The sequence below is a fragment of the Vombatus ursinus genome, unplaced genomic scaffold (assembly GCF_900497805.2).
Source record: "Vombatus ursinus unplaced genomic scaffold, bare-nosed wombat genome assembly UNPS02014820.1, whole genome shotgun sequence".
In the NCBI taxonomy this organism is placed as follows: Eukaryota; Metazoa; Chordata; class Mammalia; order Diprotodontia; family Vombatidae; genus Vombatus; species Vombatus ursinus.
Genome location: NW_020954598.1, coordinates 18,978,442 through 19,005,219, shown reverse-complemented (window position 1 = coordinate 19,005,219; position 26,778 = coordinate 18,978,442). Strand labels below are relative to the sequence as shown.

The following is a 26,778-nucleotide window of genomic DNA, read 5'->3' as shown; positions in this document are numbered from 1 at the left end:
TGGTGCCAGCTTTAGTGTGGACACCCAATCAGCTTTAGTCCTATTGCAGCTCCGAACTCCCAACTCCCCAACTCTAGCAATTTACAGTCTCCACCTCCCCATTAACAGGGATTATAGGCACAAGCCACCATGCCTGGTTTGGGAGATATCTTTTACGCTGCTTGCTATAAGCAAGGGATCATTGGTTTATATGCTATAACCTGTTTGTTTTTGTGGTCTGAGTCTCCCACGATTTTGATTCTTCAGGACTTTGGAGTTCTGTGATACCCAGTCTTGTCGTGTTACCAAAACACCTCACCTGATCTCTGATCTCACTGGATTACCTATTCCCTGCAATGATGCAGTAAGCACCCACCTATTCCTGCCTGAGAATGTGCTTCTTGTTTGGGTTCTTCTGTAGGGCCTTTCTGTTGGATGTGTTGACAGACTTGATACCAGTGGGTATATACATCCATCTACAGTTATCTGTCTCTCTCCCTATAGGACTAACTCACTTTTTGTCTTCCCCTGGTCATACATTCCTTTGAAGACATCCTTTATTCTGCTTCTCTTGAGCAATTCCTTTTTTAGGATGTGTTGCAGCCAGCTCATGGCCACGTGCCTTTCTCTTGCCCTTGGGGCAATACTCAAGTATTCTTTGGAGACAGATATTGCATGACTCTCAGCCATGAAGCACCTGAAGCTTCCTTTCTTTTCTCTTTCTTTCTCTCTTTCTCTCTTTTTCTCTTTCTTTCTTTCTTTCCTGTGATTATAATGCTATAGGGAATAACTGTGGAGAAACTTCACTTACCAGTGCAAATAAACTCTTTCCCTACAAAGTGTAGTCTTAAAGCCAGGCTTCTGAATCTAGGGTCCAGTGATCTTTCCACTGCACTCAGCTCTCAGGCATACACAAATACACCAAGGCCAAACACAGATGCACACCCATAGGCATGTGCACACAGACATGCACAGGCATGCAGGCATTGACAGCTCCCTAAAAGATAGCAGCATCTCTGTTAGAGCCTTATTTGTGACACCAGACAACCTGAGGCCACCAGGAAGCTGGTATTTCCATCCCCTTCCCCATAACTTAGTCTCTTCTCTCCTTTTCCAATTACCATTAATTGGGCAAATGGGAGAACCTGTTAAGTGTGTAAGAATAAACGTAAGTGGAAGAGACCCCCTGGGATAGAGGGTGGGGAATACTTTGGAGACGCCAGCCTTTGTGTCTCCTCCCAAGGCCCCTAACAGAGATAGCTCAGGGACAGCCTGACCTCCAGAAGTCTCTCTTTGGGGGATAGTGGGTAACTACCATCGGCCCTGGGCCTCGGCACAGGAAGTTGCCTGAAGCGTCCCCACATCAGAGATAAGGTCCCCAGGGCGGGAGAGGGGTGGGGATGGTGGGCTTGTATGAGCAGCCCGACAAACACCCTCCAGACTTCTTTGCTTAGGACTCGAAACTGGAGTTCCACCCTCCCCGTCCTGGTTCTGCTCTTATCATTCTCCAAGCGTAGATCCTGCCCCAGCAAGCCTTCCCCTTTCAGACGCTGCTCAGATTCGTTTAATTAAACTCTGGGAGAGCCCAGCCAGAACCGAGCGGAACTGCATCTCAGGGTCTCCCATCCGCCATCCCCAGTCACCTTTTCGCTCTGCCCCAAGAGGATGAAGCTCTAGGGGAACAAGTCCTGACTGGGAAGGCGAGAAGGGGCTGGGTAATGGGAGGAAGCGGCTCTGCCTGGGGCTGGGGGCTGACATGGTTGGGGATGCTGGCTGTGGGGGTAGGCGAATCCCTTCGGGCCTTTCTGAGCTGGTAGGCCAAGGCTACCTCGTCACCGACTCCCCAAAGCAGTCCCTGCCAGCCTCTTCCCGACCCCCCACGCTCTTCCACGCTCTCCACTCCTGCTCCCCTCCCCTAGCCTCTCCGGGCCCGATCTGCAGTGTGTGATCGCCCACCACCTCTGCTGGGTGAGGCCCCAGCCGCCTCCTCCTCCTCCTCTTCCCTTCTCCTGGTCCCTCCCGGGCAGCATCTCCCGAGGCTGCAGACGACCGGCAGCTGCCTCTGAGGGGTTGCCATAGCTAGGGGAGGGTTTGCCGTGGCTAGAGGAGGGCCAGCGCGGCATGCTAGCGCAGGGCCCAGAGTTGGTGGCACGATTTGGGCTTGACCTTGGCTTGGTCCCAGCCCTCTCTCCCCTCACTACTCCGCCGACCCCCAAGCCCCTGGCGGGGTTCCGAGGGCCCGCCCAGGGCCCCAGTGAAGCCTGCGCCCGCCTGAGCTCGCTCCCCGTATCCCCGCTCCGGCTGCAGGGATGATCTGGGAGTGATTGTGCAGGACTCGGGGGGCCCAGAGCACCTGCAGCCACAGCAGCGCCTCGGCCCGCGCTGCCCCCCACAAACCCCAGCAGGAGGCACCCGGGGCCCACCGGCGGCCCCTGGACCTCCGAGAAGCCAGGGGGGAGGGAAGGAGGGCCAGCAGGCCACGTCACGTTAATGAAGCGCCCGCACGTCCCGGACCTTTAGCTTCCACTCCTGCCTCTTCCGTGGCTTCCGACGGTGGAGTCACTAGGGGCCTCATAGGCAGAGCTAGGCTCCCAGCTCTGATAGCGAAGAGAAAGCGAGAGAATCGATTACAAAAAAGCTGTAACACCCAAACAACGCTTGTGATTGGTTCTTCGGGAGGGAACAAAAACCAACCAACACCATAAACCTTTAGTTCATTTTTTTTTTTTTTGTTTAATGGAAACCAGTTTATGACGGTGTGCGCTCACACCGCGACTCAGGCAGAAGAGGTGCCAGGGGAATCTGCCTCTGGGACCCATTCTTCCACCTCGTAGTAAACACAGTCCTAGAATCCCATAGTCTGCTGCTCTCCTTTTCTAATGTGCCCCCAAGAACCCTCTGTTATTCTCTTTCGAAAGTCTGGGCTTATTCCTTTTCTTTTCTGTTTGTTTCTTTCCTTTATTTATATGAATTCAACAGACATGAACGTTTCCCTATACAAAAATGAGAAGAAGGATTGTAAATGAGGCTATGATTCTCTGTTACATATAGTTTCTTAAGTATAGTTTCCCAAAAGTCTAAGTGCAGTTTTAAGCTTTAAAAGCTTAATAACCATCAATAGTTGTGTATCTAATTTAACTCAGGAGTTCCAATACTATCCTGCTTATTAGTCCCCTCTTGGGAACTTCTTTATTTCTTCTTTGTATTTTTTAATGTTTCACCGACATTCTTTTCATCTTTTTATAAGCTAGTATTTGTGTAGATCTTAAAAAGTTTGTAAGATATTTAATCTATATTATCTCTTTTAGTTCTAACAAGAATCTGGGTGGTAGGTGCTTTTATTATCTATCTCCATTTTACAGATGAAGAAATTGAGGTTGAAAGAAATTGAAGTGAATTTTCCCAGATTCACACAGCTAGTGAGTTATATGAGGCAGCATTTGACCTTAAGACTTCTTCGCTCCAAGTCCAGAGATCAATCCACTGCACCATTGAGTTGCATCCCTTTTCTTCCCTTCTTCTATTGTTAATAAACTTGCTTTTGTCCTAGAGCTCTTCTGTTTCTCTCCCACTTTCTGGTTCTCCCAAAACAACAACAAAAATAATAATAGTAATAATAATAATAAACTAACAAACAAAAAAACCCTAACTTTCTCCTAAAGATTCTCCCTCCCGTCACTTTCTCCAAGGCTGGCTATTCCTCCATACCTTTGACATGCCACGCTAGTGGGAGGAGTTGGCAAGCATACTCAGGGTCAAGAAACAAAGGAAACTAGACCCCATAAAATTGTAAATCTGAAGAAACAACTTTAGATGAATTTAGAGACAACCCCTATATGATGGATAGAATTCTGGATTTGGAGTCAGGAGACCTGGATTCAAATTCTGGCCTTGCTATTTGCTATCATTGTGATTTAGGGCAAGACACTTAACATCTTTGGGATTCAGTTTCCTCTTCTGAATAATGACAGAGTCATATTTTATATTCTCTGGGGTCCCTTTGAGCTCTAAATTTCTAATCCTTGTTCTTGGCCCAGTGATACTTTCATACCCTCCCTCTACCACAATCACTCATCAGTCACCTCTCCTCCTTTACCTTTTCTTTGGGGGGGAGGGGGCATGGAAATCCATTTTTTAAGTTAAAATTTATTTTGAATTAAAAAAGTCTATTATCTCTCCTTCCAACTCCCACTCACTCCTACCTCCCAAAATGAAAAGAGAAAAACAGAACTCATAACAAATATGCAGTCTAGCAAAACAACTTACTGAATTGGCCATGTCTAAGGTTTCTTTCAACTCTAATCTATAAACCTGTAATTTGTCCAGTTCCCCTACTGAGAACTCACCAGGATTTAAATGTGTTCTTGTTGGTTGATTTTTTTTTCATGTTTTTGCTTTTTCCTGGAGCAGATTAAATCTTCCAAGTAGGGAAGAGAGGGAGGAGTAGTCATGGCAACCACCATATTTCAGGGAGTCAGTGATCTCTATGCCCCAGTGCTGGTCAAGAAGGCTGTTCCTGGAAGGGAATCTCTTATCTCTCCCTTCCACTCCCCCTCCCCCCCAAAAAAGAAAAAACAAAAACAAAACTGAAGGCTATTCCTGGGAGAGAATCTCTTATCTCTCCCTTCCACTCCCCCTCCCTCCAAAAAAGAAAAAAGAAAAAAGACAAACAAAACTCTTGTAACTAATATTCATGGTCAAGCAAAACAAATGACTGAATTGACCATCTAAAAAATGTCCCAGTCTGCACCCTGAATCTATCACCTCTCTGTCAGAAGGCAGGTAGTATGTTTCATCATAGGTCCTCTGGTATCTTGCTCAGTCATCTCATTAATCAGAGTTCTTAAGTCTTTAAAAGTTGTTTGTCTTTACAGTGTTGTTATTGTATAAATTGTTCTCATTCTGCTCACCTCACTCTGAATCAGTTCAAAAAGGTCTTCTGAAATTTCTATCAAACCATTTCCTTCCTTATTTCTTACAGTACAATAGTATTCACATATAATCTGTTCAGCTATTCCTCAATTGATGCACATCCTATTAATTTCCAGCTCTTTGCCATCATAAAAAGAGCTGCTATAAGTAATTCTGTACTTTATAGGTTTTTTTCTCTGCTCAAGAAACTTTGATTTCTTGAAGGTATAGGCCTCATAGTGGTATTGATAGGTCAAAGGCTATGCACAGTTTAATAACTTTTGGGGTATATCTCTCCTTTAAAATTCCCTCTATCCTGTCCAGATCCTTGCTCTCATATTTGGACCTTCAGGTCCCTGTCACTCCTCCTTAGTACCTGATTTATAGCCCTCTTCTCCACCCCAACTTCTGCCCACACTCTGGCCTCCTAGGCCCTCAACTTCCCCACCTCCCATGACTTTTGTTTCCCGGATGTCTCAAGAGTAGTCACACCTTCAATATATCCCTCTACCCCTGGAATTCTCCCTTATTTTTGGTGTACCCTATGGCTCTTCTTTCCCTACAGTCTTTGTTTTAGTAATCTCACTTGCTTACATGGGTTCAGATATTAACTCTATAATCCATCCATCCATCCATCCATTCATCTATCCATCCATTTACCTACCTACCTACCCACCTATCTACCTCCCACCCTCCCTCCAGCTTTAATCACCTGACTAAGCTTCAATCCCCTGTCACCAGCTGCTGGCCAGTCATCTCTACCATCTGAAACTGGGGTGGGGGAAGTTTAAAATGACCATAAATGACCATGGATTTCTTACACCTCTCAACAAGTTGGCAACACAACAAATAAGCATCAGAAGTGCCCTTAGACACCATCTAGTTTAATCCTTCTCAATATGCAGAGAAGTAAAACAAGGGCCAGAGAAGGGCAGGATTTGTCTAAGGTCACTGACAAAGCCAGGTCTAGAACCCAAGCTCCCAGCCCAGGGACCTTCCCTGCACTTGAGCTGCTCCCAATCACTCCCAGTTCTGGTTCTAGCCATAGTTTGGGGAAGTGGAGTACGTGGGGTGGAGGTGGGGGGTGGTGGCCTCCATGGGAAGGAAAGGCGCCTTCACTTTCCTCTGGTATGCTTAGTCCTGCCCTACCATCAGTCCCTCACAAGAATCATCTTCTTGACCAGCACTGGGGCTCAGAGATCATTGACTCCCTGAAATGAGGTGGTTGCCATGACTACTCTTCCCTTGCTTCCCTACTTGGCAGATTAAATCTTCTACAGGAAAAAAAAAAGAATCAACCAACAAAAACACATGTAAATTCTGGTAGTTCTCAATAGGGGAAGGGGAAAAGAGACAGTGGACAAATCACAGGTTTATAGATTAGGAAAGGAACCTGAGAGGCTGTCTAGTCCAATTAACTAGCTTCTTCGAGCTTACCTTAGTCTCCTCGGATGTAAAATAAGGAAGCTGGACCAAATGATCTCTAAGAGCCCTTTCAGCTCTAAATCTATGATCCTATGATGGAGAAACTGGAGAAAGGGAAGAGGGGCATAGAGGGGGAAAAAAAGATAGCATAAGGCTTTTCAGTATAGTTTCCTTATCATTCTCCTTGCTTATAGTGTCTTCCCCACTCCAAACCCTCCCCACAGGTATTAAACTAATATTACTGCAGTACAGGTCTGGCAAAGTCACTCCCCTACTCAAGAAGCATTAGTGGCTCCCTATGGCCGTTAGGACAAAGTGCAGATTCCTCTGTTTGTTATTTAAAGCCCTTCACAATGAGGCTTAAACCTCACTTCCCAAATTGATGCCCCTCAACCACTTATAGTCCCTTCCTATTCTTCCCTTCACGCGACTTTGATCTCCATGCTTTTTCACAGGCTGTTTCCCATGCCTGAAATGCTGTCCTTCTCCTTTCTTCCTTGAAGATTCCGAACTTCCTTCTGAGCACAGCTGCCAGTGACCTCCAAGGGAGGTCTTTCCCATCCTGTTACTGCTCTCTTCCCCAACCCCAGGAAGCTCTCTATGCCTGTGGCTTCCCATTTCCTTTCCTCCACTCACATCTCAACCTCTCAAAATGCAGTCTGACTTTCTCACCACTCAACTGAAACTACTCTCTCCAAGGTTAAAAGTGGTTTCTTAGTTGCTAAAGTCAATGTTTTGCTTTGTTTTTTCCTTAGTCCACATCCTTCTTGGCCTTCCTATAATTTTTTGTACTGTTGGCTGTTTCCTTCCCTAAATGCTCTCCCCTCCCTTAGCTTCTATGACATCTTTTTCTCCTGGTTCTTCTTGAGAACCAGGATGAGCTGACTGTTCCTCGACCTCTTTTGATGAATTGTCCTCCATCTTCTTCTCCCTTATTTTTGGTGTACCCTATGGCTCTTCTTTCTCTACAGTCTTTGTTTTAGTAATCTCACTTGCTTACATGGGTTCAGATATTAACTCTATAATCCATCCATCCATCCATCCATTCATCTATCCATCCATTTACCTACCTACCTACCCACCTATCTACCTCCCACCCTCCCTCCAGCTTTAATCACCTGACTAAGCTTCAATCCCCTGTCACCAGCTGCTGGCCAGTCATCTCTACCAAGGTGCTCACTAGCTTCCCAAATTCAACACATCCTAAATAGAACTCATTATGTTCCTCACTAAATCTTTCCTTCCCACAAACCCTTCTCTGTCTGTTAAAGGTGCAACCCTACATCTGGTCACTTAGTTTAGCAAATTCAGAGTTCTCCTAATCTAAACTCTTTATTATCCCTCCTCAATCTCCCCATCAAATCAGCTGCCAAGTCTTGTTGATTCTATCTTTACAACATCTCTCACATCTATTCCTTTTCACTCCATCATGTCATACACAGACACACAGACACACAACCACACACACACACACCTGCCCAGTTCTGGCCCTCATCACTTTTCACGGAGATTATTCCAATAGCTTCCTAATTGCTCTCCCTTCTTCCAATCTCTCCCTTCTCCAATTTATCCTCACAGCTACTCAATTTTCCTAAAACACTGGTCTGACCATGTACTTTCCCTACTCAAAAATCTTTAGTAGCTCCCTAATGCCTTAGGGTAAAATACCAATTTCTTTGTCTTTTGAAATGATTCACAATACGGTGCCAGACTATTCTTCTAGAATAATTTCCTCCTTTATACAATCTACATTCCATCAAAACTGGCTTATGTGCTGTGTTCCCTGTATATGACATTCCACCTTTTTTTTTTAATGAATTTATTTTGATTTATCAACAATCACTTCCACAAGCTTCTGAGTTTTAAATTTTTCTCCCCTTCCCTCCCCACCTCCTTCCCCAAGATGGCACACAATCTGATATAGGGCTATACATATACATTCCTATTAAACATATTTTCACATTAGTGATGTTGTAAGGAAGAATTAGAACCAATAGGCGGAACCACCAGAAAGAGGAAACAACAGAAGGGCCCATGTCCCTTTGCCCATGCTTGAAATGCACTCTATCCTCACCTCTTAGAATTTTAGAATTCTTAGCTGCCTCCAAGCTTCAGCTCAAGTACCACCTTCTGCTCAAAGCTGGAACGTTCCTGATATCCTCAGCTTTTAGTGGTCCCTCCTCAAAATTATCTTGGATCTTCTTGTCAGTTGGCATGATGCATCTCTCAATTGAATACAAGCCCTTTGAAAACCAGAGACTGGTTTTCTAGTCTTCTATCCTGTTGGTAAGAAGGTAGATGTTGTGGCCCTGGGGTGGTTAGACCCAACAAACCATCTTGGGAATTTCCGTATTGATTAGGATTAATTCCAGTCTCTTCAATATATTGGGTGAGTACCATGGACACTGAGATAGGGCCCACTGCAGAAGCTTGTAGGACAGCATCAGCAGAGACAATCAGGAAAGTACCAAATTATCCAACTCAAGAGTAGATCCTGAGAGGGTCAGCTTTGGATGCTCTTGAGTGTCTGAGGAATAAAAGGATCACCTGAGGAAGGAACAGCGTAAGAGCTTGCATGTCTCCATAATCCATTTCAGCAACTCTTGAAAACAACAACAATAATGATAACTTTTGACAGCAATTTGGCAGTGATCCCCTTAGTATAGCAGCTGCTGCTCTGCCTTGTTTTTTCAACTCCATGGAACAAGATGCTCTCCCAGGTTAAACTCATCACCTCTAATTCCATCACAGTGCTTTTAACTCAACTTCTAATTAGAGACCCTTTCCCTTTCCTGCCTCCTTTTGTGTGTTGTCTCCTCCTATTAGATTATTAGCTTCTTGAGAGCAGGGACTCTCTTTTTTATTAATTGTATCCCCAGCACTTAGCAAAATGCCTAGTATGCAGTAATTTATTGGCTTAGATATTGGAATGAAATCCAGAGCAGTTAGGTGGCATGGTGGATAGAGCACTGGATTTGGAATCAGGAAGACTCATCTTCCTGAGTTCAAATCCAGCCTCAGACACTTACTAGCTGTGTGATCCTGGGCAAGTCACTTAACCCTGATTGCTTCAGTTCCTCATCTGTAGAATGAGCTGGAGAAGGAAATAGCAAACCATTCTAATATCTTTGCCAAGAAAACTCCAAAAATGGGTCACAAAGAGTTGGAAATGACTGAAATGAATCAACAACAAAATCATAGTGAGAAACATGAGAAGGCCTTTAAAAGACTTGGTTAATTGTCTCACTTATATAGTGGTGTTAGTTTTTTTCCAGATCAAAACAAGCCCATTATATAACATGGTGACATCAATGTAGAGAGTGTAGTGGCAATTTTATTCCAGGAAGGCAATGGTCATCAGTCAGCTGTTGAATTTTGTCGGTAAAGGTTTATTGCCAGTGAAACTAATTGTCCATCCCAAGTTGGAGTTCTTGGCTTTGAAGTGGACTGTCACCAGTAAGTTCCAAGAAGATGTGGACATGTATTCAAGTATAGAGACACCAATCTACTCTCATATTTTTTCAAGTGCTTAGCTGGACACTGCTCAATAGGGATGGCTAGTACTTTGATTTCAATGTTCATTACCAGCCAGAGAAAAGCAACGTGGATGGAGACATCCTATCCCATAAGCCGAGTGAATCACAATCTATAGTCATTCTCTTTAGGGGAGTGAAGGTGGTCTGTGACATGTCACTAGGACAATTCAACTCAATTCAATTCAACTCAACAAACATTTATAATATGCCATGATATGTACTAAATACTGGAGCTACAAGGATAATAACGAAGCAGTTCCTGCCTTTAAAGAGTTTCTATTCTGTGGGGGAGTGGGGGATGGTCACAGATAAATAAACATAAAATATACATAAAGAAAATCTGATTTTCTGGATGTAGGTAGGGCACTAAAACTGAGGGCATCAGGAAAGGCCTGAAAGTAGAAGGTATCACTTGAACTGAACCCTTGAATGGAGCTTGGGATTCTAAGAGGCAGAAGTGAGGGAGGAACACATTCAATGATACCACATACAGGGAATATCAAACAGGCCAATTCGGATGGGACATACAGTGTGTGAAGTGAGAATAATATGAAATCAGTTTGAAAAGATGGGTTGGAACCATAGTGTTAAATGCCAAATAGAAAATTGTGTATTTTGCCCTAGAGACCATAGGGAGCCATTGAAACTTCTTGAGTAGGCAAGTTACTTGGTCAGACCAATTCATTAGGAATATCAATTTGTATGGAGGATGGATTGGAGAAGGGGAAGTACTGGGGGTAGGGAGACCAATTAGGAAGCTATTTTAGTAATCCAGGTGAAGAGGTGATGAGGAGGGGCAGCTAGGTGGTACAGTGGATAGAGCACTGGTCCTGAAGTCAGGAGGACCTGAGTTCGAATCTGGCCTCAGATCAAATACTTGACACTTACTAGCTGTGTGACCCTGGGCAAGTCACTTAACCCCAATTGCCCCCCCCAAAAGGTGATGAGGCTCCAAAAGAGGGTGATATCCACATGAATGGAGACAGGGGGCTGCAAGGATGTAAGAAATGTTGTGGAGGCAGAATTGGCAAGATGTGGCAATTGATCGAATATGATATACCCAAACTCAGAGAAAATAAAGGAAGAAAAAAATAAAAATAAATAAAGAGTTGAGAATAATTCTAAGGATTAAAACCTAGATTGCTAAAAGGATGGGCAGCTAGGTGGTACAGTGGATAGAGCACTGGGCTTAGAATCAGGAAGATTCATCTTCATGAGTTCAAATCCAATCTGACCCTTACTAGCTGTGTGACCCTGAGCAAGTCAGAGGGTTACCAATTGCCTCAGTTTCCTCATCTGTAAAAATGAGCTGGAGAAGGAAATGGCAAACCACTGTAGCATGGGGTCATGAAGAGTTGGACAAGACTGAACAACAACAATATACTGGAAGGATAGTATTAACTTTGACAGAAAAAAGGAAGTTAGAAAGAGGGCTAAGTTTAGGGGAAAAGATATGCATTCAGTTTTGGACACATTAAATTTGAGATGCTTAAGTGATGTTCAAATGGAGATGTCCAACAGGCAGTGGTGATGTGGGACTGGAGTTCAAGAGAGAGATCTGGGAGTCCTCTTTGTAGAAATCTGTAGGAGCTGGGGTACAGCCACACTTGGAGAGGAGACTTGGAAGATGATCCCACAAGGATATTGAGAAGGAGCAATCAGGGTGGAAGAGAGCCAGGAGACAGCTTTGTTATAAAAACCCAGGGAGAAGAAAACGTGGTGTGGAGTGGGGGATAAACCTGGAGAGAGCATTTTCAGTCGGGTAGTGGGGTCAGAAGCCATTTTGCAAAGGATTGAGAAATAAAGGTGAGGCAGGGGAGGATGAGGAAAATAAATGTAGACAGGTTGGTTTGTTTGTTTTTTTTTTCCCGAGGAGTTTGGCTGTCAAAGATAGGCGATATAGGTTATATTAAGGGGATAGCCAGGTCAAGTGAAGATTTTATTTAAGAATGAGGAAAGTCTAGAGTAAGGGGTGGGGAACCTGCAGCCTCGAGGCCACATGTGGCCCTCTAGGTCCTCAAGTGCAGCTCTTTGAGTGAATCCAAACTTCACAGAACAAATCCCCTTGATAAAAGGATCTGTTCTGTAAAACTTGGACTCAGTCAAAAGGCCTCACCCAAGGACACATGTGGCCTCGAGGCTGCAGGTTTCTCACCCGTGGGTCACTCTAGACATTTTTGTAGGTAAAAGAGAAAGAGCCAGTGGTTGAAGACAAATCAATAATTAGAAAGAGGAGGAATGACTGAAGCAGAAAACTCCTTGAGGAGACCAGAAGGCAAAGAAATCAAGGGTGTAGGGAAGATGGCCTTGATAAGGAAGAAAAAAATGCTGTGTACTATCATACTTCTCCCCCTTTTATCCAATCTCACCCCTTTCCTTTTTTTTTAATTGATGCTCTTTTTAATGTTTTAATTACTTCCCAAAGAGCCCTCCCATATAACAAAGAAGTGCACTTAAGCAAAACAAATTAACAAGCTGGCTGTCTGACAATACCCATCTTATTCAGCCACCTCTGTCTGGATACAGGAAGCAGCTTCAAAAGACAGCAATCGGTCACCGCACTCATCAGAGTTGTCTTATTTTCATTTCCACTACTGTGGTCGCCGTCTCAGTTGTTCTGATTCAGCTTCCTTCCCGGGGTACTTCCCTCTCAATGAGGTATCTTCTACTTAGTTCACCTTATAGCTCATACCCTCTGTATTTGTGTATGGACAGCCCATGAGCTCCAATACTCCTCGCTTTTCTTCGATATTGTTGCCTGAGAATCTGTCACAACTGCTCTGGTGGAAATAACCTTTTGATCAGATTCACATCTCCATCAAATATGTATTTTAGGCAGCTAGGTGGCATAGGGATCTGGAGTCAGGAAGGGGAATGGAAGGAAATAACCATGTATATAGCATCTACTATTTTCCAGGGGCAGCTAAGTGGTGCAGTGGATAGGTAGAGCACCAGGCCTGGAGTCAGGAAGACTCATCTTCTTGAGTTCAAATCTGGCCTCAGACACTTCCTAGCTGTGTGACCCTCAGCACCCTGTTTGCCTCAGTTTCCTCATCTGTAAAATGAGTTGGAGAAGGAAATGGCAAACCACTCCAGTATCTTTGCCAAGAAAACCCCAAATGGGGTCAAGGAGAGTCAGACGGGACGAAAAAACAACTGAATTAACAACATGGAAGCCCGGAGGGAGTAGAGTCAGGGCAGATGATAAGACCTCATGGTCTTTCTCCTCATGGTCATTGGAAGGAATAGAGTTTATGATTCCCACCTTCAACATCTTCTTCTTCTTCTTCTTTTTTTTTTTTTTAAGGCAATTGGGGTTAAGTGACTTGTGCAAGGTCACACAGCTAGTAAGAGTTAAGTGTTTGGTCTGAGGCTGGATTTGAACTCAGGTCCTCCTGACTTCAAGTCCAGTGCCCTATCTACTGCGCCACCTAGCTGCCCCCTCAAACATCTTCAATCATTGCAGGATAACTGCTTCCAGACATAACCTGTGGTGCTCCATCATCATTCCTCGAAGAATGAGAAGCTGCTTCCTCAAAAGCGCCTGCTTATCCCTGTTATGTTATGTGGCTCCAAAGGCTCAGGGATCCTTCCCATCTTTCTCTGTGTTGCATTTTTCCATTTTCTAACTTCTCAGTCAGGTTAGGAGTCCCCTCTGCTTCCCTGGATTTTTTCTTTTCTGTTTTCAGACTTCAAGTATTTCTATTCTTTTAATTCTTTTAAGGACTACTTCATTCTTCTCCCTGGTAGCCTAGAGAGCTGATACACTCTTCAGTCTTTTTACCTTCTCCTACAGTATTTAAAGATCTGATGACTTGGGGGGAAAAAAAACCAAAAAATATCAGGAGGAGGAAAACCAACTTTTTTTTTTCTATTTGGGAAGAAAAAAATTTAATGTCCTTGGAAAAAACAAACTTGTGTTCACAAATCTGTCTGTTTATTTTTCCCCCTTCCCTGGGCCTTCACTTCTTTACCTGTATATTCTATTTTTTTTTTTTAGGCAATTGGGGTTAAGTAACTTTCTGAGGGTCACACAGTTAGTAAGTGTCAAGTGTTTGGTCTGAGGCCAGATTTGAACTCAAGTCCTAGCTGCCCCTTTTACCTGTATATTCTAGACTTTGACAAGGGCCTCATAAATATACACACTCCAGGATTTTGCAAGCTGGAGTTATAATCAAACCCATACATTTGTTCTCCCCTGGGTCCTTTGTTACCCAGAACCTTTGACTTAAGTGATCAGGGTCCTTACTATTCTAGGACTTGTCTAGCATCTTTTGCTGCCTTAGTTTACAGATGAGGAAACTGAGGGAGGCAGAGATTATGTGACTGGAGCACATGTGCTCTAGGCAGATTCTAGAAGAACTTTTTGTGCCAATTCACTGTAGCATCTTCTGATGTCATTTATTTTTAATAAATTTTTATTGATATCTTTTGTTTTTGTATCACCCAGATATACCCTGGCATCCCTTCCCTTTCCAGAGAGCCAACCCTAATAACAAAACAATTTTTTTTAAAGAAAAAGAGGAAGAGAAAAAAAATCGGCAAAACTTAAAAAAAGAAAACAAATCCGATGTTATATGTAATGTTCCACATCTATGAACAGAGGAGCAGGGGGAAGTGTTCTGGTCACATTCTTAAGAAGATATTGAAAAGAGGAGGATTAAGAGCCTGAGATAAGAACTTCCCCTACTGGCAAATATACTCTCTAATAAGATAAAACCTGTGGAGGGGGAGTGAGCCACTTTCTGTTCTCTCCCAACCTGATACCAGGACTGTGACGCCTATATTCTGAATCACTGTGTCAGTGCCTGAAAAGGAGACTGATTAATGTGTTTTCTCTCAATTAATACTTACTGACTCAACACACATCCTTTAAGTACCTGCTACGTGCAAAGAACTATGTTTGGTGTTTTGAGGAATTGCAGAGGGTTGAGAACAAAGGACAGAACAAAGATGAAAAGTCACAGTCCCTGCCCTCCAGGAGTTTATAGTCTACAGGGCAGAGATGACAACATCAAAGCCCCATTCCTTGCCTCCCAGACTTTCAGTGTGGCTGTTGTTCAACTGTGTCCAACTCTTCATGACCCCATTTGGGATTTTACTGGCAAAGAGCAGTTTGTCATTTCCTTCTCTGCTCATTTTACAGATGAGGAAACTGAGGCAGTCAGGGTTGAAGTGACTTGCCCAGGGTCACACAGCTAGTGAATGTCTGAGGCCAGATCTGAACTCGAGAAGATGAGTCTTCCTGACTCTAGGCCCAGCACTCTCCACTGAACCACTTAGCGGCCCCACAGTATGGTTATGCTGATGCTATAAACGGTAGACTGGCAGTAACTAGTGGAGAAAGAATAAGGAACATTCTAAAAAATTAATTCAAAAGTATTTCCTAAGTGCCAGGTATTGTAGATAATGGGGATATAAAAACAATAATGAAAACTGTCCCTGACCTCAAGGAGTTTACATTCTATTGGGTCAGGCCCCATCCACATGGAACATTGAAACAGCTTCCAGCACCAACACAGACATCTGCAACTTCCACCCGGCCACGACAAGACCCTGATAGTCCCTTAAGCAGCCCTATTCCTCTGGCCAGTCTGGGTAAGAGAAACCCAGGCAGTTTTTCTGTTAAAGTACTTAAGATTAACTGTCTGCCCTGAGAAGATCAGTTTCCTGACAACTCTAACTTCCTCTCTTGCTCCACTGACAAATGCAATTACTTGATTAAGGATGAAAAAGTAAGAGGAAAGATATAATTGTGCACAGATGCTCCAGCGTGCAGAATTTCTGTAGTTAGGACTGTGAAGAATGGACAAGCTGATTGAAGAAGAAACAATGGCACTTGGGAAAAATGGTCAAGGGAGCTACCGCTAATTTATTGGGAGGATTATTAAATGTGTTCATTGGACTTCCTTGCTTAATACCCTTGATTAGGCCCCTAGATGAGCCAGTGCTAGGTTAATGAGCCCATTTATTACATTTTGGTTGGGCCATTCTGATATCCAATGGCATCTGGGCTCTGAACTAAGGCCGACTCATGGAAGAAGTACATTGGGGTAACTGTGATGATGCAAATCAATGTTATCAATCTCCTCCTTCCCCAATTCAGCATTCTTGTAAACAACATATTTCCTGCAACCCTTGAGATTTAATTAGCAAAGGAGGTATTTACAATATTAAGGACTAATTCACCCATGTACATATGTCAGAGAGAGAAAACAGTCTGGTAATCCAACTATGTGGGGTAAATGATGGCACAACAGATCACTTCTCCTCTGTATCTGCCTGACTCAGAAGTCTAATTTCCACATTCCGTACAACAGCCTCTGTTGTTGCCAGGACATTCCCAGAGCATTCATCGATGCCAAGCAGTGGTTGAGAGGGAGCTGCCCACATTCTGGTCTGTCTCCTGAGTCTCTGATTCCTAGATTTGGAACTTGAAGGAAACAGAGGCCATAAAATCCCAAACCCTCCTCTTACAGATGAGGAGAAAGAAGCTGGGGATGGAAGCGACTTGCCCAATTGGGGTCTATGTTCTATGGCCTCCGGCTTTCCGGCTCACAACCTGTACTTGTTACAGTGTTTCAAATACACCGGGAGAGTTTTGTTACAGTCATCCATGTCTCCTTCATAAAACAAAGGGATTGAACTGGATGGCTCCAAAGATCCCTTTCAGTCCTAAGTCTACAAGCCTAAGAGACTTAGACATTTATAATGAGAACTGAGACAATTCCATGCAAATCCGACAAAGAGGCTTAAAGTGCTTCTATTGAGAAAGGCTAGCTGTTCATTGAGTGGATGTAAATTCCTTGAGAGCTAGAACAATTTTTCATTTTTGTTGCGTTACCCCCAGCACATATCTTGGACATTTTTATTTTATTTAATTTTATTATTTGAGGTTGGGTCTCCTTATCTCACCCAGGTTGGAAGCACAGCAGCCCCTTCAGGTCCATCCCCGTACCAACACCCAAGAGACTCACATAAACCCAATCTTGAATGCATTATTTACACTAATAAGGAAGGCTTCCCATACCCTACCCATCTTTCTCATCTTTTTTTTTTTTAATCTGGTCTCTTTATCTCACTCAGGTTGGAAATACAGCTCCTAGTCACAGGCCTGATCCTACCGCCAATTGGCTCAAAGGCTTTACCGTGCTCTGGGGCCAGGCCACCTTAGGAAGCTCAACTGGCCATCAGCTCTCCCTGGGAGTTTACCATCTTGGTGCTGGACTTAGCATGGATGTCCTATTAGCTTCAGCCCTACCTACAGCTCAGAACTCCTGAGCTCAAGCGACCCAGCTACCTCTGCCTCTCCCAGGAGTAGGGATTACAGGCACACGTCAGCACGCCTGATTCTTCGCACATTTTAAAAATCAATGGACCTCGACCTGTGGATTTCATTGGCACTCTGGACATGGGGACTTCTACCAATGCAGATCACCACTTGTTCTGCAGCTTAGGTTAAGTGACTTGCCTAGAGTCACAGAGCCAGTGTGTACCTTACTAACACTAAGGTTGGCTCTCTATCCACTAGGCCATGCCTCCTGCCTCACACATGGTAGGCACTAAATAAAGGCTTGTTAGATTAGATTTTGGTGATTCTTTGAGATTTAGAAAGCACTTTTTTCACAATGATCTTGTGGTTGTAGATAGCACAAGTATTATCATCCCCATTTCACAGATAGGGAAACTGAGGCTCTGAAAGATTACATGGCTTGTTCATGATCACACAGCTTGTAAGCATGATCTCTGCTTTCCAGTCCAACACTCTTTCCTTTCTGCCATGTCATTGCCTCTCTTCTCAAAGGCCTAACAATAACTTACTTCTCAATCAAAATTAAGTCATTGATAACAGCCTTTGAGGCCCTTCATGGATAAACTACTTCTGGGACTATGTTCACCTTTCTTATTCTCCTATTGCTTTATGGATTGTGATTTATTTTTTTCCCTTGATGAGGCAATCAGAGTTAAGTGATTTGCTGAGGGTCACATAGCTAGTATCAAGTGTCTGGGACAGGATTTGAACTCAGATCCTCCTGACTCCAGGGCCAGTGCTTTATCCACTGTGCCACCTAGCTGCCCTAGGATTGTGATTTCTTCTTGGTCCAAGCAAACCTGTGCCTCACAGGCAGTGCTCCCTTCCCCAAGGTAGGCCTTCACCCAAAACATCCCCTTGCCTTGAAGGCTCTTTCCATGTCCTCTGCACCAATACCGTGTCTTCTTCTTTAGGACAATAGTGGAAGCAACATAGTATCATGGAAAAAGAAGGGGTTATGGAGTCTATGAAACCTGGGTTTGAATCCTGTCCTTGCTACTGGTGTAATCTTGGACAAATCTCTTCACCTCCCTAGGCTTTAGCCAAATGAACTACTGAATTTCATTCTGACACAGGCAGGACAAGTATTTAATCTATTCATCACTGAGCACTGGGAGATGAAATTTAAAAGATTATGCATAAATACCTGAAGAGTGTGATATTTAGGTAAGCCACAAAGTGGTGGTCTAACTTCAAACAGCCACAGCTCACTCTGTAAGCATGTGCAAATAAAAGAGACATCTAAATGGATGGTGGTTATGGTGGATTAAGCCACTGGATGGTGCTCAAAGGTTGAACTACAGGGCCTCACTTCTGGTGCCTGTGTGAATGGGCAGTTTGTTTTGTTTTGACCAGCCCTGGATTTTCCCAGTGTTGGTTCCAGAGAATTTATCTAAGAGTATTATTTAATCCCATCCTAATTCATATTGGGTTTGTCTTGTGTTTGTCCCCATACCACTGAAATTCCAATCTCTTAGCCAATTTTACTTGATCCCAAATGGATTACTCATTGATGAGTACATTAAGAGGATATTTTACATCAGTAAAAACAAAATTACCAACATTAATTTTTTAAACTTCCCCAGTGAAGACAGTCTATCACTCATACTGAGTTCTTAAATCAATTCCTCCTCTCAGTCTATACCTGGTGTTCCCTAGGTTTGCCCAAAGACCATATGGGTAAAGGATCACCCCTGAGGATTTTCAGTCTCAGAGGTAAAGGTTTTTGAGGAGAGGAGTAATATAGATATAGTAATGCCTTAGGAAGATTACACAGGTAGCTATCTTAAGGATAGACTGAAGAGGGAATAGATTTTCCTGGAAGCTGGAACATTAGAGTAGTAATAACTCTGGATACATTGCTCCCTTAGGATTCTAGGGGTATCTCTGAGGATTTAAGGTGTCTCTTCTCCACTGCTTTTGTCTTGAGGGCCCATTCTGGTACGTTTTCCCCCACTATTAACTGACAGTGACTACTAACTAGCACCTCGGGTAGCTAGGTGGCACAGTGGATAGAGCGGTGGGCCTGGAGTCAGGAAAACTCATCTTCTTGAGTTCAAATCTGGCCTCAGACACTTACTAGCTGTGTGACCCTGGGCAAGTCACTTAACCCTGTTTGCCTCAATTTCCCCATCTGGAAAAGGAAATAGCAAAGAGTTCCAGTATCTTTGTCAAGAAAACTCCAAATGGGGTCACAGAGAGTCAGACACAACAGAAATGACTGAACAACAACACTGGGTCCCCAGTTCTATTTAACCAATTAGTATCAGTTAGCTTTTACAAAATGATATTTACTTCAATGACATATCAAGAACAGGGGTATAAACATTCCCTTCTCCCAACACTTTAGATGTATACTCTTACCTATACCACCTTGGCTCCTAAAGATTCTACAGCATTGGTCCCACTAGGTTCACATTCAAATGTGGCACTGATGTTGGATGAAACCTAGTTTCAGACTGCTGGGCTGGGTCCCATAAAGTTGCTCCTAGCTCTTGGGGGCTTCAAGGCTAGACCAGATGGCTGCAGACTCTACCCCAGAGTCTACTGCCAGATATACTGGAGGCATGTTCTCCTGACCTTTCAGAACTCACGAGGTCATGGACTCCACTCTCTTTCAACTACCATGAAAAAAAAAAAATACCAAGGCAAAGAACCGAGGCCCATATTCATGTGCTACAATGTTGGTCTGAGATGGAGAGGACCAAAAGCCTCTCTCCCTATATCATCTCCCTTCCCTCACCTGAATACTGCCAGACAAAAAGAAAACAGATCAAAGAGGGGCGGGGCGCTTCTGGCTGACTAGCACCTTAGGAATACTTCTCCATTTCTATCTATGCAGCCAAAGACTCTCCTCCCTGTAGTTAACAGACCAAACTAGTTACACAATGTCTACACATGATCCAAAGTCCTCTGCTATACTAGTTAGGAGGTTTGCCAAAGTGAGAAATGAGGATTGGAGGTAGATATGAAAAGGGTAACATAAATAGCAATGTAGAGTAGGGGAGACAGGAACCAAAAACAACCCCAATGGTAGGAAGCTGGCTAAATCGGACGTTGGTAGTACCTAGGTGGCTCAGTGGATAGAATTCTGGGCCTACAGTCCAGAAAACCTGAGTTCAAATCTGGTTTCATACACCTACTAGCTCTATGACCCTGGGCAAGTCATTTAACCTTTATTTGCCTCAGTTTCCTCATGTATAAAATGGGGATAATTATAGGACCTACCTCCCATGGCTGTTGTGAAGATAAAATGAGGTAACATTTGTAAAAAGCTTTGCAAACCTTAAAGTGTTATGTAAATGCTACCTGTTATTATTAAGAGATAGAAAAATTCGGAGAAATATCTTTTAAAAATATTTATTTTTAGTTTCCAACATTCATTTCCATAAGCTGTTGAGTTTTAAATTTTCTCCCTATCCCTCCCCTCCCCCCTCCCCAAGACAGCATGCAATCTGATATCTGCCCTACATATACATTCATATTAAATATGAGAAAGACATATCTTATTATAAATTAGAATACTAAGTGATATAAAATAGGACAGAACACCTACCAGACTCCAGAGCTTTGTTTTTTAAATGTGTGTGCTTCCCTCTTTTCAATGAATATGCTGGACTAGGGGTATGGAAAGCTGCGTACACTATTGGATGAAGTCTATGTGTAAGTTAGAAAGGGGGAGGGAAAAGGGAATAAGCATTTATATAACACCTACTATGTGCTAGGGACTGTGGTAAGTGATTTTTGCAAATATTATTTCATTTGATCTTCACAACAACCCTGCAAGGTAGGTGCTATTATTATCCCCATTTTACAATTGAAGAAACTGAGGCAAATAAAGTTAAGTGACTTGTCAGGGTCACAGAGCTAGTAAGAGTCTAGGTCTGGATTTGAACTGAGGTCTTCCTGATTTCTGGTCGAGCACTCAAACTACTGTGGAAACAGCTGCCTTGATTTGGTTTGGCTTAATTGTTTTTCTTTGTTACAATGGAAGGTTTTAAGATTGGGGGTAGTATTGGAAAATTATGGTATAAAACTTCAAAACATCAACAAAATTTTTAAGAAGTGTGTACATAGGGGCAGCTGGATGGCACAGTGGATAGAGCACTGGCCCTGGAGTCAGGAGGACCTGAGTTCAAATCTGGCCTCAGACACTTGACATTTACTAGCTGTGTGACTCTGAGCAAGTCACTTAACCCCGAATGTCTCACCAAAAAGCAAAAAAATAAAAAAAAATTAAAAAAGAATTGGAAATCAAAGGGATGCCCATCAATTGAGGAATGGCTAAGCAAACTGTGGTATATGATTGTAATAGAATATTTTTGTGCTATAAGAAACGACAAGCAGGATGAGTTCAAAAAAATCTGGAAAGACTTACATGAACTGATGCTGAGTGAAATAAACAAAATCAGGAGAACATTGTACACAGTAACAGCAACATTGTTTGATGAAGAATTTGTAAATGACTTAGCTATTCTTAGCAATTCAATGATCCAAGACAATCTCAAAGGATTAATGATGAAGCATACTATCTGCCTCCACAGAAAGAACTGAAATTGATTGAATACAAACTGAAGCATTCTATTTTTTTCTTTTGAGTCCTGTACAAAATGACTAATATGGAAATGTTTTACATAATTATACACATATAACCTATATCTGATTGCTTACCATCTTGGGGGGGAAGGAAGGGGGAGGGAGGGATAGAATTTGGAACTTATAACATTAAATAAAAATGTTTAAAATATTGAAAAAAAGCCTAAGGGGAAAATTTTTTTTTAATAAAATCTATTTTCTCTCCCTCTTTTTCCTCTTCCCATTGGAAAAAGAGGAGTGGGGACCAAATTAGCTAATTGTTTAATTAGTTTTTAAAAATAGTTCTTCCATCTTTTATTTTCAGTTGTACCTATGGCTCCTATACTTGTCAAGATTTTTTTTTCTGCTTGTTTTGAAGTTGATAATTTCTTTTTTTTAAGCAAGAAAGGTCAGAGCAGTGTTTATCTAGCTGGTATATGGCGATGAGATGGGGCAGAGTTGGGGTCTTCTGTGTATCTGTGACTACCGAACCCCATAGAAGTTTCTCCCTATTCCCATCTCTTCAGCCCCAACAAATGCTGCTCTTGCACAAATTATTTTATGTGACTCACATAGGTCTGGTGCTTGCAGAGATCCCAGACATGCTGGCAAACAGGAAAGCTATTTTGTTTACACTTGAGTAGGTGGTTGAGGTGGTACACAGAGTAATTCCCACTGGTGCATCATTCATGTCTTTGTGCATGTCCAATTACAACATTCTACTCCTGGTTTGCTTCTGGTTTCTCTATAAAGAAAAATAATTTTCAGACTCCTTATGATCTTCAGAACTCTAATGAACCTGGAAGCCATAATCTGGGATAGGGACATGCTGAAGCCAGCTTGCATTGACTCCCAGGAACCCACTGTTAAATTTTCAGTGTTAGCATTTGCATCTTGGAAGTTGGCAACACTAAAAACCAGGGCTTGATTTATTGTTTTGTTGATTGTGTAGACTTAAGAGATTGATGGAGAAAATGTTAATAAGGCACACTTAAAAGTGTGCCAAGCACACAATTTTTTTTGGAGAGCTAGCTGTTAAACATTTGCCGGAATGCCACTGATCCTGTGAAAGTTTGGTATCTTCTGTGAGTAAGACTCCATTTCTGCATCCCACATGTATCACCATGTCAAGTGGATGCTCATTGTTGCTTCATCACATCGTAATTTTTCTAGTTTTCAAAAGCTACATGCTATTCATTAACCTTCCTTTCCCATTGTCCTAATATGGATTCAGAAATGATTTTTCCTTGAGGACTGCCTCAGCCCCATCCTATAAATCTTATATTATCTCACTTTTGTTATCCCTTTGAAGTTTGTTGCCCTGATTTTTTCCTGGATCTTCTTGTTACTCACTCTTCTTAGTCTCTAGTTTGGTCAGTAGCTTTTGCTTATGTTTCCTTAACAACTATTGTTTATGACCTCATGGTCTGGAAAAGATTTTATTTCATGTGCTCTTTTACATTTCTTTCTTCCATGACGTTATCAGTTTCTGTAAAGGTACCATGTTATGCTGTCCTTGTCTCTTTTTACCTTTGCACTGCAGTAACCAAGTATTTACTGGTGTAGGGAACTCTTAGGTGATGAACCACCCCCCTTCCCTGCAATTTATAGCCTTAGAGAGTTGACTAAAGCACTGAGAAATTAAGTGACTTGCTCAGGGTCACAGCTCATTTATGTCAGGGGTAATACTTGAATTCAGGTCCTCCTGATAAGGCCAGCACTCTATCCACCATGTCATACTGCCTCTCCATCAGAGTATATGTTGATTTTATTTGGAGTATTTTTTCAAGTTATTCATAGAACTTCATTATCCTCTCAGCAGATAGCGTATCAACTGCAAGTATTTCCATGGTAGTCTTTGCAAATAGTTCATGCAAATCATGAGCTATATAAAAAGAGATGAGCAAATATTTGACGAAATGACGTTTCTTTGGTGTCTTTAGATACATAGTAAACCTAACTTCCTCAATTCCTTTATTTGCCTCTTCAAGGAGAAACTTAGGGCTATCCCTTCATTTAGCTGCAATTTTCTTTTGTCTTCTGGTTTCATTCATGAGGATGCCATGCTTGATATGATTCAATCCTTTCAGTAGTTCAATGTTGACTCACTGGTCATTGGACAAGGATCTCACATTTAGTGTGCCATCAGCAAAGTTAATGCTTATAGACAGTCTGAAAACTGTATAATTCCTATTACCCTTTGCTCCCCATTTTCTGTCAGGGTCATGCATTTGTATTTTTGTCTTACAGTGAGTAGGAATATAAGGTATTTGGTTTAGAATTCATTATCCATTATACACAGTGACAGCCACATTGTGCAATGACTGACCTTGATAAACTTAGCTCATCTCAGCAATGTAAGGATATAAGACAACTCCAAAGACTCATGATGGAAAATGTTATCCACATACAGAGAAAGAACTGTGGAATCTAAATGTAGATGGAAGCACACTATTTGCTCTCTTTTTCTTTTGTTGTTTTGTTTTGTTTCTTCTTCTTCGTGGTTCCTCCCATTAGTTCTAATTCTTCTTTACTTCATGACTAGTGTGAAAATGTTTAATATGAATGTATATGTAGAGCCTATATCAGATTGCATGCCACCTCGGGAAGGGGGGAAAAGAGGGTAGGGGAGAAAATTCAAAACTTAAAATGTCACAGAAGTGAATGTTGAAAACTAAAAATAAACAAATTATATATATATATAAAAAAAGAATTCATTACTACCTCTTGGTTGGCTCCCAAATTCAGGCAGCTAGCACCATTTCCCTGCTCCTTTCAACTAGGACATTCCTTTAGGTCAATGCTCTTGGCTCTACCCATGTGGAGAGTTTAAAAGTTGCTCTGGAGAAACAATGGGAAAGGAAGTTACTAAGGTAAATGCCTTAGAAAAGTTAACTCAAGTTCACTTACAGACTCTCAACATCAAGCTCCCATCAGGACTGCCTTAGGCTTATTGGGTCCAGGTACAGATCTAAGATTCTGTCTGCTTTAGAGAAGCCATAAAAATATGAATCAATAAAATCTTTTTTTCAGTTTAGCTCTGAGGCTTCATGCTGGGAATATTTCAAACAATTATGAAAATCTCAATCATCTTGGATACCTCAACAACCATTTGCCCTCATCCTCATTTTCCTTCTCTGTAAAGTGTTACTGACCTCCCAGGGTTGTTTGTAGGATTAAATAACATAACTGAAAAGTGCTTGGCACACAGTAGGTGCTATATAAATGTTAGCTAATATTATTAGAACCCCCAAAAGGAGATCTGAGAAAATATCAATAACCAACAACCTCTGTGTGTATTTTCCCATCTATACATAGTTATTTAAAAATTCAAGATATTATGTAGTCAGGTTATCTGTGAGAGTTGTTTGTTTACAGTAGAAAAATTCACTTTCAGAAATACAACAGGGAGGGTATTTTCCTTGGCTCTAGTCCCCACCCTTGGAATACGAACATCACCAATCCTTTCCACCAATTCTCCTTCTCCTCGAGACATCAGGAATGAATTACTCTCTGGTAACTGCTTCAGTTCTACTCTATAAGAGGGTTCTTCTGAGAATTTGTGGAGAAGGAAGAATGGGAAAGCCAAAAGGACTCAAAGCTGCTTCACAGCCCTCACCAGACAATGATGAAAACTGACTCAAAGTCTAGATTCAGGTTTTTACTCCGCTGTGAGATATCTATGCAAAATATTTTTTAAGAAATCAATAAGATTCCCATATAATTCCTGAGATCCCAGCAAAGGAGATCTACTTTTCCCCCTGATATTCAGATCTGTTCTCTGCTTTTTTTGTGTAATATCCCTATTACAATAGCTAGCATTTATAAAGTGCTTTAAAATTTATTAAGTGCCTTATAAATATTATCTCCTTTAGTTCTTACAACAACCCTGGGAGGTGAGTGCTACTACTCCCATTTTACAGATGAAGAAACTAGGGCAATTAGCGGTTGGCTAAGTGACTTTACCAGGGTTATACAGGTAGTAAGCGACTGTGGTTGAATTTGAATTCAGGTCTTCCTGACACCAAGTCCAGAGCTCTTATCCGCTGTGCTATCTAGCTGCCTTGCTAGTTTTTTTTTTTGTAAATTCCTTTTCACAGAAGATGCAGCACACAGATCCAAATCATCTATGATGAATCCCTTTTATAGCAATCAAATTTAAGATGAACTAAACAAAAATTAAGAGATCAATTTCAGAATAAAGGAAAACTTTGCCCCTGGACAGAGCAGGGAAAAGGAAAGATAGGCCACAGTCCTTTACCTCATCTCCGAAAGAGAAAAGTTCCACAATGTCCCTCCAAACACTCTTCCTCAGGGTTACCCCAGGGGAAGGGGTGGCAGCAGGATAGGAAACACCTAATATAAAGACCAGTTGCCTCAAGGTCCTCTCCTCACTTCCAACTTCAAATCAACCTTTTGAACTCTTCTAAATATACCATGTTGCCTCTGCTCACCCTCGTGTCCCAGGGACCTCAGGTGAGGGGAAACACAATGTTGCTTTAAAGACTTACTCAATCACTGTATCTCCCAGAGATCCTTGCAGTCAAGGACTGAGGATCTTCTCTTGGCAGGTAGAGAACTGGTCTCCAATGCCCCCATACAACTCAATGTCTATGTTTGTGGCTCAGTTCTACATTCTTTTTTGGGGGGGGTGGCTAGGCAATGGGGTTAAGTGACTTGCCTAGGGTCACACAACTACTAAGTGTCAAGTGTTTGAGGTCGCATTTGAACTCAGGTCCTCCTGACTCCAGGGCCAGTACTCTATCTATTCTATCATCGAGTTGCCCCCACTGCGCCTCCTAGCTGCCCCAGTTCTACATTCTTTAAAAGAAAGATTGTAAAGCTCTGTTTATAATCTCCTACAATAAAGATGAATAAAAATACATAAAATTTTTATAAAAAATAATCTATGTTTGCCTTGATAATGTCCTTGATGAGGGTTATTAGAAGGGGACCGGCAAGAGATTTCCCACTGCAGACCATGGCTTTACCAACACAAAAATGAGTGAAAGACACACCAAATACAGCACTTATTGTTTG

The 26,778-nt window shown here is 42.3% G+C and overlaps 1 protein-coding gene across 3 annotated transcripts in view; it reads right to left on the bottom strand.

Annotated features, from left to right (window-relative positions):
* Positions 1-2,789: 2,789 nt before the first annotated feature.
* The window catches only part of RFT1 (RFT1 homolog), a 70,208-nt gene continuing 46,219 nt past the window's right edge, over positions 2,790-26,778 (bottom strand). Inside the window, exons 14-16 of one of the 3 annotated variants that reach the window (XR_003566872.1) lie at positions 24,463-24,579; positions 6,328-6,419; positions 2,790-2,972 (exon numbers count right to left, since the gene is read on the bottom strand). The gene's annotated coding sequence lies outside the window, so the exon portion shown is untranslated. Of the gene's footprint in view, positions 2,973-6,327; positions 6,420-8,317; positions 8,863-24,462; positions 24,580-26,778 lie in introns of those variants that run through there. The other 2 variants (XR_003566871.1, XR_003566873.1) reach the window with 2 other exon arrangements.